Source organism: Halictus rubicundus, chromosome 6, assembly GCF_050948215.1.
Source record: "Halictus rubicundus isolate RS-2024b chromosome 6, iyHalRubi1_principal, whole genome shotgun sequence".
In the NCBI taxonomy this organism is placed as follows: domain Eukaryota; kingdom Metazoa; phylum Arthropoda; class Insecta; order Hymenoptera; family Halictidae; genus Halictus; species Halictus rubicundus.
The window spans coordinates 19,430,200-19,447,073 of record NC_135154.1 but is presented as its reverse complement, the minus strand read 5'-3'; the positions used below and the strand labels follow the sequence as shown (position 1 = coordinate 19,447,073).

At 40.4% G+C, this 16,874-nt stretch overlaps 1 protein-coding gene across 1 annotated transcript in view; it reads left to right on the top strand.

The window, feature by feature from the left end:
- Positions 1-16,874, top strand: part of LOC143354813 (pikachurin) — a 294,755-nt gene that overhangs the window by 80,944 nt on the left and 196,937 nt on the right. The gene's annotated exons all lie outside the window — the stretch shown is intronic.

Genomic DNA, 16,874 nt, shown 5'->3' with positions numbered 1-16,874 from the left:
TGCCGATGCCAGGAATATTTTCCACGCAAATATAGGGAATCCATTCAAATCCTTAAACACCCTGACAACATCAACAGGGACACGGGATACTAACTCAACCCCGTCTGGCACTCCCTCCTCCCATTTTTTAATTGTCCAGCCGAACAATTAAAAACTACTGGTGAGCACCGTTCCGGAACATTGACTAGCCCTATATAAACTCAGTTTTCTTTGACACTCGCCAGTATCGGAGTGTCTTCACCGCTGACGAAGCCAGCTGCAACGATGGCGAAACGTTGGGAACAAAATCCTTTTGGACACGGCTCTTTCCCGAAAGCTACTAATCGTGTATACATTCCAGGCCGTGAAAGCATCGAATCTACAATGTGTAGAGCCCCACGTGCGTAAGCTCTGGAGGACTCCAATCACTACTGGGAAGAGATTTTTCCCTGGGCACAAAGGGCAGAGAAAAGTATAAGTAGACAGGCCGATGGTACGGGAACCCCGCGAAGGCAAAGGGCCCGTTACCCGACAATGCACACAGCATGTTAAGGATGTGCTGCCGATGGAAATTCCGTTACAGGCGGACTTAATTAAACGCAGAACAGTGAAAATATTTACAGAATCGAAATCTGTTCTCATGTATTCCTCAGTTCGAGACTGGAAACCGACGCGCAAAGACTTGTACTTACAGTTAGTGACAAGACAAGTTTAAGCACAATTCCTCCTGAACAGCATTACGGCGGATTCAACGAAGTTCTATTGTATCATGTCGCAATTTCAATCAAAATACGCGATGGAGGAACAGGACATGCCCGAGAATCCACCAACGACCGACAAATATGGATTGCTGAAACGCGAATTAATAATTCGACAGTCAGCATCGCGGAGCCAGCGGATACGGCAGATTCTCGAGCAAGAAGAAACCGGCGACAGGACGCCTTCACAGTTCCTCCGGCATATGCGCAATTTGGCGGGTGCGACATTGAACCGCGATCGAAGAGACAAAAGACCGACTCTGTTGATCAGATATCAGGAATCCCACAACCGCAACGCGCGAGGTAAAGCACGGGGGAAAACACGATGTAAATTGAATGTCTAACGACATTCGGTTACCGGGAAATCTCTCAAATAGAGGGATAAAAAGAGAAATCCCTTTATCTGGCGGCAGCGAGCCGCCAACAAAAAGGCCAAAAATAGGCTATGTAGAAACATTAACAGTCCTCCTAGAAGACCTTCACATCGGTTAAGGGAAGGTGTTCTTCTTTTACAATCTTATTGCTAAATAGGAATATAACAGGGGAGCAAGACCTAGGCAGAAACCTATGGCAGTCAGTCAAGAGCTATAGGTCTAGACGGCACTCTGTCAGTTTTCCGTTCAGAATAAAATCCATACCACAAATTTCCGTGTATATTGAAATAGACCTTCACCACATAAGAATCCAGGCATTCTATTGTCGGAGTTTATTATGGGTTAATATTAAAAAACCGATTACACGAGTAAACACACACAAACGACAATAACCATACATTACACTGGAGGCGCAAGTCGGAACGTGCGACCTCCACGTGGTGTATCTTGCATTATTCTAATGCCGGAAGTATACTTGTCGTTGAATATACGATAAAACGGCAACAAATGTTGGATAGTTTCATTTTTACGGATTATTTTGCCACTTTTTGGCCAAAAATAGTGATCTAATGAACGAAAACTTTGTTAATGTACAACATAAAGAAATTATTATTTCTTTTTATTCAAACAATTAGTTCTAACTAACTATTTCACATTTTTCTTTATTATTTATGACATATCCTTAACAAGTTTGACCCGATACCGATGAAAGTTAATATATGCACTTAAAATGCGGTTAAGGGGTTTCGAAGGGTCTCGAGATTTTTTGCACAAAGTTAGATCAACATTACACCTTGCCGAAACGACTAGTGTCAGACCAGGATTTTTGTAACTGATTTTTTGTATTCCTTCATAAATGAAAAATGAGCGCAACGCAGAGGCTTTCGGTTAGTCCATATTATTTGATGTTAAATAGCTTTTTTGAAAAATTATTTTTGCCAGTTAACACGTTAACTGCCACGTCAGTGACACACGACTGACAGTGATTTTTGACTAAATTTAGAAATTCATTTTTATTGTGACATATTCAGATAAACCGAATTTTATTAGGATCTTTGGAATTCAGAAGGGTCAAGATAGCATCCCCTATAATACATTTTAAATTTCTAGTTTCGGTTTCATTAGTTACATTACACGGATTTTGTGAGAATCTCTGAGATTGATTTTTGATGGGATTGATTGATTGACGATTTTAGTCAAATACTAGTTAATTTAAAATTAATAAAATGGATTTATTGCCGCCTCTGCGCCACTGTGGCGTCGCGTCATCGCGTCACGAGTTTCGGTTGAGTTAAGTCCCCGAGCAATCTTGATTCATGGACTCCGAGCTAGAATCGAGTTCGGTCGATGAACTCGCGTCTTCGAACTAGCCTGGCTTATGGATTTTGGTTTCGCAACAAGATTGCGCCGCGGAATCTGGTCTCTTAAAGAACCTGGCTTGCGGATATTGGTTTCTGAGCGACTTCCGACCAAGAAACTTGGTCTTTTATAGTCCTTTATCTGTTTCAGTCCTGATCATTTAGTCCCACGACGCTCCCAAAATTCCGGCTACGTTTACCTCGTCTTGTTTATTTACCGAAGTCCTCCTATGTGATTGGTATCGTTTTCTTATCGGGTATTTCGAGTCGTCCAATTATCTTCTGTGTTTTTACAATTTCCTTACTTGCTGTAGTAAATTCGAAACTTCATATATTTCATCTACTGGGTCTAGTTCACATGCTTCGTTCACTATGATTGACTCCCTGTTGCTCCGCTGTATTCATCCTCCTCTCGGACATGTTCGTTCGCTGGAGTTATTTGTTCAATCATTTCGATTGCTACCGCTGTTTATTCTGACTTTGTTCCGTTTAAATAATTCTCTTTGTGTTCGTCTCTGTCGCTTCCGCGTTCTCCTTTCGCCATTAGTTTTGATCACATGATTACTTTGCATCGCAAAATTTGATTTACAGAGTACTTTTTATATTCTACTATGGCAATGTTTAATTATTGAGCTTGATAGTCTAATAGATAATTTGATGAGAATTTTTTGAACGGGGGCAATAATTTCGTAACTTTTTAATTTTCCTCTTTTGGCTTTACTATAATAGTTCCAATATTTTACTGGCGTCGCTAATTTATTCTTTAATTTTATCGGTTCCGAGAGTTTACCCACATCACTGGACTCTTATCGGAGAACACACTTAATTTCGTTGAATTTTTACTGCATTTACTTTCAAGATCAACATCTCTGTATCATCTCACTTAAAAATATTCTACTTCTCTTTACCTTACTTTACGTTAATGCAGTTCTAGACCCATTATTCTCTACTTTTCTGTACTTCTTTCTATGCTTATATTTTTCTCCCCAGACTGCGTCTTTTTTTATCGGCTACTTTTTTTACTTGAAACAAATTCATCGTCTCCCAATAATTAATTAACAATTTTAAACTCGTGAATTTTAAGAATGCATACTTTTAGAGGAGAATCAAGAAATTCATCTTCTCATAATATTTAAAGTTTCCCATTGACGTTAACAATCGTTTAACACTAGATTTACGGGACCCGTCAAAATGACGGGCTCTAATATTTTTAATTTACGATTATTGAGATTGTAAAGATCCATCTACGTGGAATTACTCAACAAACTTATTTCCTTAGGTGTATATTATTTAAAAAATGGCTGAAAACTTGGATAGACACATTCTTCTTATTTTTATAATGTAATGTAAAATACTCACTCTTAATGCTCCGTAAACCTATTGTTAAGTAAAATTTATACGGATAAGATAATGTAAGATAAAAATTTATTTGTTTAAACAATTGTTTAAATAATAAAAATTTATTTGTTTAAACAACCGTTTGAGTAACAAATATGTATTGGTTTCAACATTTGTTTTAATAATAAAAATTTATTTGCTTAAACGATTGTTTAAATAATAAAAATTCATTTGTTTAAACAATCGTTTAATTAATAAATAGTGTTCGAATATTAATGGGAGTCGCTACATATACCATAGTACGTAATTGCATATTACGACGTAAGTATTACGACTTGGCAACGTTTTTTCTGTGTATAATGCTCCATCATTAATTGCATTACATCTGACGAATTACAAGGGAGACTAAATACTTTGAGCGATAAACAGTGTCTTATAAATTCACTTTTAGTGATTTGATGAAATGAAAATCTATCAACAGCTGCCAGTTTCGATATTATTTCTGACAAAGTTGGTCGTGTAATAAATTTATTAATTATTTCATTGTCGCATGAATACCGAAATCGTTTGACGTTTAAAACTAGAACGGCTGGTACTTGGTTCATCCTTACCTTTCACTCTTTTAAAACTGTGAACACCTTCAAGATGCCTACGAAGACCTATGGTTGTCGATCCTTTGCGTGAAAGCTGTTTTTCACAAATATTGCAGGTAGCAGACTCTTTGATTTTATTTTTTTGAAAATATTCCCAGCAATCTTTGTATGTCTTATTCATACCGACAGGCTAAAATATTATGATTAACCAGATTATACGGATAATAGATACATAAAAATTACAACAAATAAATTATAGTAACAATATAGTTATTGTTAACTTGACACCAACTATGCATAAACGTACACAAGAACTGAACCTTCGGCTTTGGAAGTCAATCGTAGACTGCCTGTTTGTTCACGCAAAACAGAGAATAACGAGTAACGCGAGTAACGCGAGTAACGCGAGTAACGCGATCCCGTTTCCGATGTTTCTTCGGAGCCGCCTAGACATTGTATCACATTGCAGAGAACATTAAAGTACCAAGTGCGTTACCTCACATCGACATGCATTCTTAACAATTATTTTTTATTTTAACAGTGCTATTGTCACAAAATAAATGAGATTCATAAGAATTTTCCTAGATCTAAATTTCTCGAGAAATTCTCGAGAAGGAACACTAGTCTATACTCTTGCAAATTATTCATCTCACACTGACAACAGGAAAATCGAAAAACATTGAGAATTGCATAGTTCCCTCAAAATACATATTCTATCAATGATTACTATTGTATTCAATAATTACATTGCTGATTCCATGCATACACACCATCCAGAAGTGTGTAAAATACAATGAAACAAGAATTCTGTCTTTGTTTAAAATTTTAACCTAGTCGATTTGAAGTGATTAAAAAATTCCAATTATTGAAAAAGTGAACCAAAAATGTTTATTTTGGCAAACAAGAACAGTCCAGCCATATCAAACGTTTTTGCTATGGAAATACCACACAGTCCTTTGAAGCAAAGCGGACCAGCGTGGCTATTACTTCGCAGTAGCTATCATTGCACCGGTTGTGCATCCAAAATTGTGCACAATCTAGAAACCAACAAATTTATATGCCCTTTATTTTTCCTTCAACACGTTGAGTGCTGCACCGGTCATACATGGCTGATTCAATTCTTCTTTGTGTCTTTAAAAATAAATTTTGTTCGCGATACAGTTGCTTGAGTGAAATAACAAACAGTGACGACATTAGAAGAATTAAAAAGAACATCAGAATATTCCGTACGACTTATTAAAATTATTAACGGACGAAATTAATTCATTTCCAACCCCTTTTGCATGCAATCGATACAAGTAAGTTTTATTTCGCGTAAAGGTCCCCACAGTCAATTCATCACAATGATTAAATCAGTTCAACTACTTACACTACAGTCACTTAAATTCTCTTTGTCACTCAAATTGCAGAGTCCCAACCAAAATTACGACTTTCAAAACAATTCCAGCCACCTTAAGAGGGTTGCAAAACCGTTTCTTTTGCTAGACACGAGCAGTCGAGCGACACCAAACATCTTCCCCACAGAAATAGCGGCACCGTGCTCCGGAACAAAGCTGGCAGCAGTGGCTATTATTTCGCAGTCCAGACAGTATTGCATCGGTACCTGCCGATCGATTAGCAATGTGCCCCTCCATCCCGCATGTGCGACAATTCAAGTGCGTGCGCAAATTTCCCCTGCGGGGCACGACGTCCCCGACGGTGGCTACAGGAAATGTTTCGCACCGGATATGAGCGCTGGGCATCGTGAAAAATGCATACCCGTCGAAAATATACAAGGTTTACCTAAAATGTTGTATTTCCTTAAAAGAGGAGTGATTTCTAAGGTCATTTGAAGTAACCTATATTCATTTGATTTGATTCTATCCACGGAAACCACTATGGTGGCGTACGGTAGTTAAGGAGCTATTAACGAAAAACGCGGATCAATATGAGTAACGGGCGATCTGATTGGTCCGTGTTTCCCTCGATACGCCCGAGGCCTAGGCTGTCTACGGTGTATAGCGAACAGAGAATCGTGGTAGGGGCGAAACACATATCGCCGGTGAGCTTACGCTCGATGAATACAACGAGGGACAAGTGTTGTCTACGCATCGACCCGCGTCGACACGCTTTTTCAGGCCGAGGGTTCGCGATGCCGACCCTCGAAACCGAAATATTGGCTTAGAAACCGGCAAAATATCCTGAATCCCGAGGAGTTTCCACGACCGTAGCGATTAGGATCAGCCCTTAAAAGCATCTCCCCTGATGGACGATTCTCGACTGTTCCCTGAAAGGGTGCTCTTGAAATCCTTTATGGGAATGTTTTTCATTAATTTCTCGGAGAAGGATAGTTTATGGGATGTCCTTTAACCGCTTGCACTACGACTTATTTTACGGTTGCAGTGATTAGAACTTCTTTGTCACAATTTTTTAATTTTTTCTCGTATCTTCTTGTGCATTCTAATTTATCGTAGCATATTCTACTCCATTTTAGTATATTCGAGTACATTTTAATGCATTTTGCTATAAACCAATTTATTCTAGTATATTCTAGTTTATTTTAGTATATTCTAGTATATTTTAGTACATTTTAGTACATTTTAGTACATTTTCGTATATTCCAATTTATTCTAGTATCATATATTCTAGTTGATTTTATTCTGGTACATGAAAGTGTTTCATCTAACATCATCGAAGCAGAATAGGAATATTCGAATATTTGAATGTTTGTCGATCAGTGTTAGACTCGAGAGCACCAGGAACATAACGGATCGAGATGCCAATTAAATGTTATTTTTAGTCATTTGAGGTATGAGCAAGCTTGTGAATCAACTAACTTTTGTTTCGTTGAAACTCAAGAAGAAAAATCTAAAACGATAACCGTGAAAAAGGGAAACGGGGTAAATTTCACCCATTTTTTACCATAAGCCCCATTTTGGGATTAAACTGCCCCAATGTATAAAAGTGTAACTGCAAAGCCCCGTGGCTCCCATCGGGGGTAATAAACTTCTTTAACTCTTGTGCAGCGTTCGGGTCAGTTTGACCCGGAGCGAATATTCAACTTTCTGGTACTCTTCCTGTTGCACTACTGCTACATTACTGTGTATAAGTGTACAGTCACACGATAAAATTCTTACTTTGTTTCTCCGAATTTGACAATAAAAAAGAACAGAAACTGTCTTATAAAATGATTAAAAACCATTGAATTAATTCGTTCCGAACAATCGATGCATTGAAACAGCATCTTAATGTTTGCGTTTCCTGCCAGTAACACACTCTCTTTTAAGCAAGACGATGTTAAAGAAAGTGCAGCTCGTACAATTTTCAATATTTTGGCTTGAAAAAAATGTATTGTATACTCCAAATTATCGTCAACACATGTGCAAAAAAATCAAGCCACAAGATTCTACCAGTTTCTCTAAGAAAAAAAAAAAAGAAAAAAATCCTAAAGTGGACCAAAAAGATCACATGCGAGATCAGAATAAATTAACACTAAATCAATTTTGAAACGATTAAACAAATCCAAATAAAAATCTAAACAAATTCAATCCCTTCGGACAAATTTGATCAGGCTACACAAGTCAGTCAAACACCAGTTCTTTCTATATGGAATAAAATGTAAAAATGTGAAAAAATTGTAGGATAGCTGCAGGCTCGTGTAGCACATTGACAGGCGCAAAGTCACGAGAGGAAAACCGTCCGAATAAATTCAATACAACGGGCGGAGTTGGTCGGGCCAGAATTTTTGACGATCGGTTTAACACGAGAGTTATCTCGCGCCGGATCCCGTTTGCACAAATTCCCGAACAAATCCTGGCGCAGAGAGCGACGCGGATCCGTTGATCTGGCGAGCCGTTAATCGCCCACGCCTTTGGAGCTCCGAGGATTAACGATCTGAGGTTCTAAAACAAACATTCCGGCCGGTGGCTGTGTCAGCAGTGGCGTGTGTGACGATTGGGGGCTGGCCGACAAGCGTCTGACTTCGAACCTCGTTTTCCTGCCAGATTTCCTGCACACGCCCACGCTCCCGACGATCCAGAAATTGTTCCCGATCAACTCGGACTCCGTTCCCCGGTCTTCTCATCCCGGAAACGAGCCCGGTTATTAAACCCTTGGCCTCGAATCACCGGCCAGAATTTCACACGTCCGCATTTCGCTCTTACGAACCAGTCCCCCTTCAAAATTAAGTAACTTTCTCAAAAGTGGACCGAGCGACTTGAAATTTTTCAAGATGGCAGAGGAAAGACGTGGTTTATTATGTAACGCGTGGACAAATTTTTAGACAAATTTTAATTCACAGAGTAGATAGTGATTTTATAACCATTACTTCTTCCGAGGGTGTCATGCAGATTTTATCTGTAGGTTGTAAAAATTATTTTTATTATCTTTTGTATCGTTAGCATGCGTCCAAAAAGTTTTGCGAGCAGTGACAGCTATTCAAAGAGAAATGTTCAATTTTCTTACAAAAATGCATTTTAATTCGACAATTTCGGCATTAAAAAACAATTCGTACAACCTATCGTCTCAATTATAGGTTTCATAGATAAAAGAACTCTTCGTTAACATCCGTATAAATTTCAGTCCAGTAGATCTTTCTTAATTTTTAGTTTTATCCAACAAGATCGGGTTTAATGCCGCAATTCGAGCCGCCTACGCTTCAATCACGAACAACTCCGAGACTACAACAAATTTCACCTTAAAATTTTACAGAGACTTTTCTGAATAGTTGAATTACAAGATCCTACAGAAATAAACTCGATCGTTTTCCACCGGAAGAAAAGAAATTCCCGGTTTCTAAATGGCAAAGGAACGCATAAAAATGTCCGCGGCATGGATTTCGAAGTTTCGCAGTTTGCCGCGCTCTCCCCGCGTAAGCTGATTATCTGCAAAGCCGAAATTTTCTGGAAGGCTTCTGCGTTTAACCACCGATCGATATTCGCCGTTTCCGATGGCCTCTGGCCGTCCGTCTCTCCGCTCGAAGTCAACGCGTTCGTTTGGCGCTCGTCGTCGACGACGATGTTCCTGCGAAAAATAACACGTCGACACGATTAACATTCGGGGAACAGATTTCTGGGGTTATCCTTTCCAAATCGCCGCGATACCCCTCGTTCGACAGCCGGACGACGCGTCCGAGAGCACCGCGTTGCTATAGAAACCTACCCCTGCGTTCTGCTGCGGCTGTTGATCTGCAGCGGTTCTCAAAATATTTTTCCTTACAGTGTCTTAAAGCACTGAGAACTGTAATTTTCCATTCGCTCCTGGCCAATTCTAAGATGATTGTTGCATTTGAAAGTGTATTGGGTATTCTACATTTTTTTTTTTTTTTTTGGAGTGCAAGAAACCCATGAATAACGTAGGAGTAACCGTATTTCTATTGTACATTGATTAATTTTGATTTTAATATGCGCTTGCAATTTTAATGTTCTCGTCAAGATGCACAACTCCCACTAGTAATTTTACTTGAGGTATATGCTAATGAATTGGGGATTTTGATATTCTTTTTTTTTTTTTTGATGTGATGTGCTGTTTGATTTTAATAGGCCCTGGTAATATTAATTTTTATTTTAGGGCGTGTCTCACCCCTCAGAAATTTTAACCGTTGCATTTTCCAATGTTCTGAGGATTTTAATTTTTTTTTTAGAAGTTTTTATGTTGATTATGAATCGTTTAATTTTAGTGTGCAGTGAATTCCACCCTTAGCAGTTTTAATTGACGAATTCGTCAGCGCGCTGGTATTGTTAATATTGTCTTTGTAAAGTGTGGTTCACCGTTAAGCCATGCGGAGATCATTTTGCGACTTTAATGTTAATTTGTCGCGGTAATTCTGCGTTTCCTCAGCATGAAATTCACCTCTAGCATTGTGCTCTTCTGGTTACGCATTTTCTTGGAAATGCAGTTTCGACTGTTTGCGTGAATTAATTAGAAACAAAACTTTGCATCCAGGTGGAAGTGACTCGAGCAAGGTTTAATACATTCGGAAATTGTAGAGGCTACATGTTTCCCTACATTTCCGTTTTGTTGCACCTTTTCCCTTCTTTAAAGCCTGTTTATGCTATCTCCGAAGTGCAAAGCTATTTGGAAATCGCCTGGGAGTTAGGGAGAAGTTGGAGAATACAGTTCTGGGTCTAAAAACGAAGTCTGCGACTCTTCGCAGGTGTCTGAAACTATTCTACACGCCATTTCCTCATATTTTCTGTCCCACCGATGTGCCATTTTAACACAGAATAATGAAAATAACGTCTAACATGAAACTACTCAGCTAGAAACGCAACAATTCGTTAAATATAAAATGTAACACAAAATATTAATCTATTATAATATTTAATCTTAAATATTAAATATTCTGCAGTAAACAATTTATGAATTCGGATACTACTGCTTTACGTACAGACAGAATTTATTACAATTTTCTCACCGAGTGTTTTCTGTCGTTAAAAAATACCTCTGGCTCAGTATAAAATTTTAAACGAATTTATCTCATGCCATCTGTATCAATTATTTACCCGTACGAAACGTCAGGTAATTAATTAGGAAACTTGTGTCCTTTCTTCCGCTCCCTTTCACCCTACAATACGTTTCAGAGCAACCAGCAGACGCCATTTCTCTAGAAATCAACCATTTCTTTGAAAATCAACCATTATCGGCGTCGTTCTTTTTATCAATGAACGAACGATGATTTACGAAGGTATCGGTCCGTTTGCAAAGGGTATATTCCCTTGAAGCTCCAGCATGATGGATTACAAAGTTTTGTCGCTCGGTCATTTTTCTGCGAGCTGCGAGATATATGAGGAAACGGGCATAGAATGCAACGCACACTGGCCGGAGGTCATTCAATTGTGCAACACAGCACGCAGCTACTATCTTACTGTGTCAGATTCTGTTCTAGCGTTTTTATCCTCGGTTTCGAAAAATCCCAACTGATCCTTATCGTCGGTGGCATTCACGAGAGAACACAACTGTGCGAACAATGGAAAACTTGCAATGCAAAACACGTAAAACGGACACCTTTCGGACGCCTCTCAATTATTCAATATTCCATTCATGTTCCTATAGCCACAAACGAGCACTGTAGAGGCTACCATTTTTGAACAATTTTTCGACATTTTTCATTTAAAACTTGTTCTTGTTTAAAACTCTCCGTGTCCCGATATACTCAATACATTCCATTTCAACACTGTTGAATGCGTTTCCATTCAAGTTCTCTGGACATTTCCAATTTAATTCCCCTCTCTTCCCGACGAAATAAAAATGAAACACAAATAAATATACGTAAAATTGTCAAAACTAGTCACTACTAGTCTTAATCAGCTCAAATCAATAATTTCATCTCAGCCAGCAGCTCCAGCAGAACATTTCAGCCTCAACACCAAACTCTCGCTCTCGTCTATTGATCGGCTTCCCTCAGTCGCAAGTGAGTCAAAGTAGCCAAAGGATTTCACGCGAACACCATCCGGTTGACCCGGTATTTTCGAAAATTCAATGCTCCTTTATGCATCGAAGGTTGGCGAAAGGGATGGGGTTGAAACGCCGAAGATCAAGCTGTGCCCCTAAAACCCTCCGAACGACCGGTGTCGGATCCGTGGAATCTGTCAGCCTGGGACGCGATACTTGAGTTCAAGTCGATGGATGATCCGTCTCTCTCATCCCCCTAAAATTCGACTTATTTGTTCAGCAAACGGAAAGGTGGGGTTGGTTTTGGACAATCGGAATGCCCCGTAGTTTCTTCGACGATTTCCCTGGAAAGCCATCGCCAGCCAATCTAGATGGCACCGTATATATCCACGGTGTACGTGCTCTCGTGGACTTATTGTTAGGGGTGGCTTTTGACCCTGCGGCAACTTCGTACACTGCGATAAACCCCGGAGATGGAAATCGGAACCCGTATTTACGGATGCCCGGTCACCGACGCGAATTTCTTCCCTCGTAAAGAGAGCGCAAACACCTGATCGTGTACCGCCCCCCGCCCCCGCCCCCACACCATATCGCGACTCTGGCGGAAGCCTGCCATTACCTTCACCCTCCATCCCCCTTGGTCCTCGTCGCTTCATTAAGATTTGCTTATTAACACTGCTAGAGTAAGATCGATAGTTTCCACGTGAAAAGTGACGCGAGTGTTTAATGATTATTTATACGCCTGGACGGGGGTGGACGGTGTGGCTCGGCTGGGATGATTATTGGGGGTGAGTCTGCGAAAATAAATTGCAACGTGGGATGAGAGGATCGTTTAATGGGGTTTTGGTTTTCGACCGATCTAGGCAAGGAAGAGGATCTATGTATGAGAAGAAAGGGTGCAGCGGAATTGTTCATCAAAAAATATTAAGCTCTCGCTACGGGAGAAAGGATTTTCCAAGGAGACGGCGACTGGAGACGCTAACTTCCGATATTCCGTAGCCGGAAGTGGATAGCAAGAATTTGTCGTCGATCCCCTCTCGACAGAACAGCTCTCAGGATTGATACGTCGCGATGCTAAGCCATTTAGAAGATTGAAAGACCTTTCCCCGATATCTTTTCGGGTCACAGAGCGAAAAAAGGGCCACGTCGACTTTGTCCAACTCTCGCGATTTCACTTGTAATCGGATCGTGGACGTTCCAACGTGGGAGGTATATAATGGTATAGTGTATACCCGATCGAATTCTAGTCGCTATTAGCGAGAAACAATTTTATGTTTTGTTTTATCACCGATGGGATTTTTAGTCGAAGGAGGACGGGCTCTCGAGTGGTGTTTCCAAAGACTCGGCTTTACGTCACCGACGTTAGGTAGTTGAGACGAGTCTCCCCCAGAGACAATTTCAGATTGTTTGGGGTGGGTCTTGTAAGCGTCAGGGACTTATATCCCTGGCCACCAACCCCTCCTCCGCGTGGTGAGACCTGGACACTTTCGAGTGACTAACGGGGCTCTGGTAAAGAGTGCTCCTGCGTGAGTTTTCGCTCTGCGATGATCGCGGCACTCACAAAACCGGAATTCCTTCTGCCGCGACGACCCACCGGAATGGAGCCCGGTGGTATGTTGCAGAATGCGAAAAACGGGGCTCTTGCCTTCACCGGTTGGACCAAGGGGAGGTAATCCACTTTTAACAAACCCCTACCTCTAAGCTGAAGATCGCGGCGAAAGAGGTCCCGTGTCTCCATGCGAACACGTGGCGGTCGGTTGGCGCATCGACCATTGCCGACTAACCTCAGGATACCAGGCGAAAACCTGAGCGTAATACCCTTCTCCCCGGAAAGGGCGTAACCCGGGGAGTAACTGTTTTTCGTCCCAACTCGTGGGAACAATTATGGAATTTCTTAAAAACGAAAACACAAACCAAATGAAGAATGACGGAGGAGGAAAAGGAAAGCGTAAGGGAGGAAAGGCAAAGGCAAAAAAGAAGAAGCGAAAGAGACCCAAATGGACAAAGGCAGTGTCCCAAAGGAAGAAAAAGATGAAGGAGAAAGAAAGATAGAGACTGAGGAAGACAAGTCACCACAATCTGACGGAACACAGTGGCTGACGCAAAACAGGAAAGGCAAGAAGCGCGCAAAAGAGCGTTCCAGCGACTCGGAGGATCCCTCCAAGTCCAAAAAAAAAAAAAGGAAAAATCGGAAGACAGACTGCGGATTCCGCAGATAAAAACGAAAACGAAAAGGAAAATGGAAACGAAAATGGAAATGGAAATGGCAATGAGAGCGAAAACGAGTCATAAAGTTATAAAAATGGCAACCCTAAATTTCTTGAGATTGTCCATAATTTTTAATACAATAAAAACAAACTTGAACAAGGAAATTTATTCCACTATTTTCCATATGTGAATTTTCATAGTTTCTAATTGTCAGGTTTGCTGGAGCAACCAAGTACTAGTTAGAAGATACTCTTCTTGGTCAGTAGTGGCATCTCTTTCGACTCGTTTACAGGGTCGATATCTCGAAATGCGGGTCACGGCGCGGAAGGAATGGGGGTGAAAGTTCTTCCCCGTGACGGAGATCCCTCGCTCGCGGGAATAATAGTGCACTTGGCATGAGTGACGGGATCACTGGCGTTAATTATCCTAATGAGCGGTGGAGACCGCCACGCAGACTGACGAAATTGTCTTACCGGAATTGAACTATAGTTGTTCTTTGCCTTCCAGCCTCCGGGTGACGATTTCCGGGAAGATTGTTTCGTCTCTGTCACCGCGGATCTGCACGCACCAAGAAACTCGAAACTATGGCGCGGATAACTGTGCATATTACATTGAACTTATGCTATTAATTCTCTTCTTGCCTGATATTAATCGAGTAGTCTCTGACAAAAATTAAACCTCCACATTTTTGTTCTTGTATATTCTTCGATGTTTGTTGGCATATAAACTGTTGTAACTTTATGTTAAAAAATTGTATGACAAATTTTAGAACATCGTAGTAGAGAGGAAACTTCTATCCTCAAATTCATTATAGGCTCAATGAGGAGAAAAATTTTTGTCGTGAATGAATCTTTAATGGATTTGAAGATTGAAGCTTCCTCTTTCCAAAGAGTGTTTAAAAATTGCTGTACGATTTTTTTAGCCGTTTCATGCAACAAAAATGAGGACTATGTTCGGTCGAGCGTACCGAGTTTGACTGTACATCTCTCGTTGAAAGTTGAATAAAAGAGCCAAAAAAAAAATCGTACATTAATTTTTAAAGACCGGTTGTAAAGAGAAAGCTTCGATCTTTAAGTCCACGGTGGATTCATTCGCGAACAATATTTTTTAATATTTTTAGAGACGTCTCAATTTTCAGTGTTTTGCAGAAAGAACATATCTTTAGTTTTTTACTTGTATCGTGCAAACATATTTTAGAAAATAAATGAATTAAGGGTTGTTAAAGTAGAGCTATTTGAAGCTTGAAAATGAACCCAGGTTCATGCCGGTATAATTATTTTTGACGAAGTTACACCATTTTAAATCTCTCGTGGATGAGCAAAAGAGATCAAAATTGATTTACCGTCTACTAGTTCAGCGTTCAATACTTAAATAATTAAATTCACCGCGGGCAGAGTTAATCCTGGTCGCTTGATCTTCTTGTGCGGTGGTTATTCTAGTCTCGAGTAGCACAATATGAAATTTTCTCGCCTTATGCGGTTAATTCCTCGTTATTTAGTATCGCGGTGGAAGAAAAGCTCAAGATAGGGAAGTGTTTGAGCGCGTAGAACAATGGCCGCCGGAAGAATAGCGTGACACGGGCCCAGAGCCCGGAATTTAACGGAGTAATCTCTGAAAATGTTGGCAAGAAAAAGCGTAAAAGTAATTGCACATCTCCTTGGGGTTTTTTCACATCGCCGGGAATCCGCCGCTGAAATTCCAGGAAATCGTTCTTCCTCTCGTGTTTTCGTCTTTCCTTCCTACGGACACGTGAAAATTATAGTTGCAGTTGGACATATGATAGTGACGAACATAATGAAGATTAAGTCCGAGATATCTCCACGGCTTGTAACTTCCACACAAATTATGAAATTTGCGAAAAGAATTGTGAAATCCCGACTGTGCTTACGCATACAAAAATTGCTACAAAAATTATCAATAATAATTTATTAATAATTGCGGGTCTTTATGCAAAATAGAAATTATCCAAGTAGCTTCTAAGAAACAAAAATTAAATGAAAATGTATTTTTCCTTTCAAACATCTTGAGAAGTTAAAAATAGCGGAACGAGGTGCTTAAATTCTTCAGGTGTCTACTTTTGTATTTGACTTCCTCATTTTCGTCGCAATTGCAGCAAATCCGCAGTCTAATAATGACGGAAAATATTTCAAGAATCTTATAATTCACTTTAAATTGAATTTTCATTTAGCTCCGACAAGATTACCTTTCGGAGGGAACTTTTTGTTCAATGACACATTTAAGTTGCCATCGAGACAGTATAACGTCATTAATTCCAATGAAAAATATTCCCTTAATTAACCACCTCTGGTTACCTTTACACAAAATTGCAATTTCCTCTTTAAATCGATTTTCCTTCAAGACTCAATAAATTGGTATTTCCAAAAGACGGAGCCAATACCGACGGTTCAAAAAAATTCAATCTAATTTCTGCAATACTGCAGATCTTCGTCTAGCGAATCAGACACCCGGTAGGGCCGACAGATCTTCGCCGATCCGAACAATTTATCGCGAATGTCACCGCTCGCGGCTCGGAAACCGCGAGTTACGACAGCTCGGCGTGCTTAATGAAACCCGGTGGTCGTCAAGCGGCGAGTTTTAATTAAGAGCGAGCCGGCGCGGAAGCAGGGCCGTTCTGTCGATCGACACCTGCCCGTTCTTTAGGAACCGATCCCGGCCGGGAACCGTTTAAATAAATTATTTCGCGGTCGGCGGCCCGCGGCCCGCTCATAAATAACGCTGTCAGCCGGCCGCGGATTCGTTCGTCTTCTGGCCCTTCGACGAAGATTTATCATTATTTATTGCTGTTGAGGTGTTGTGCACGATCGGACAGGGAATTGTAAGTTGTCGGGAACAGGTCTCGGGACCGGAAACGCGGGTCTTCCAGCGGAAAATACA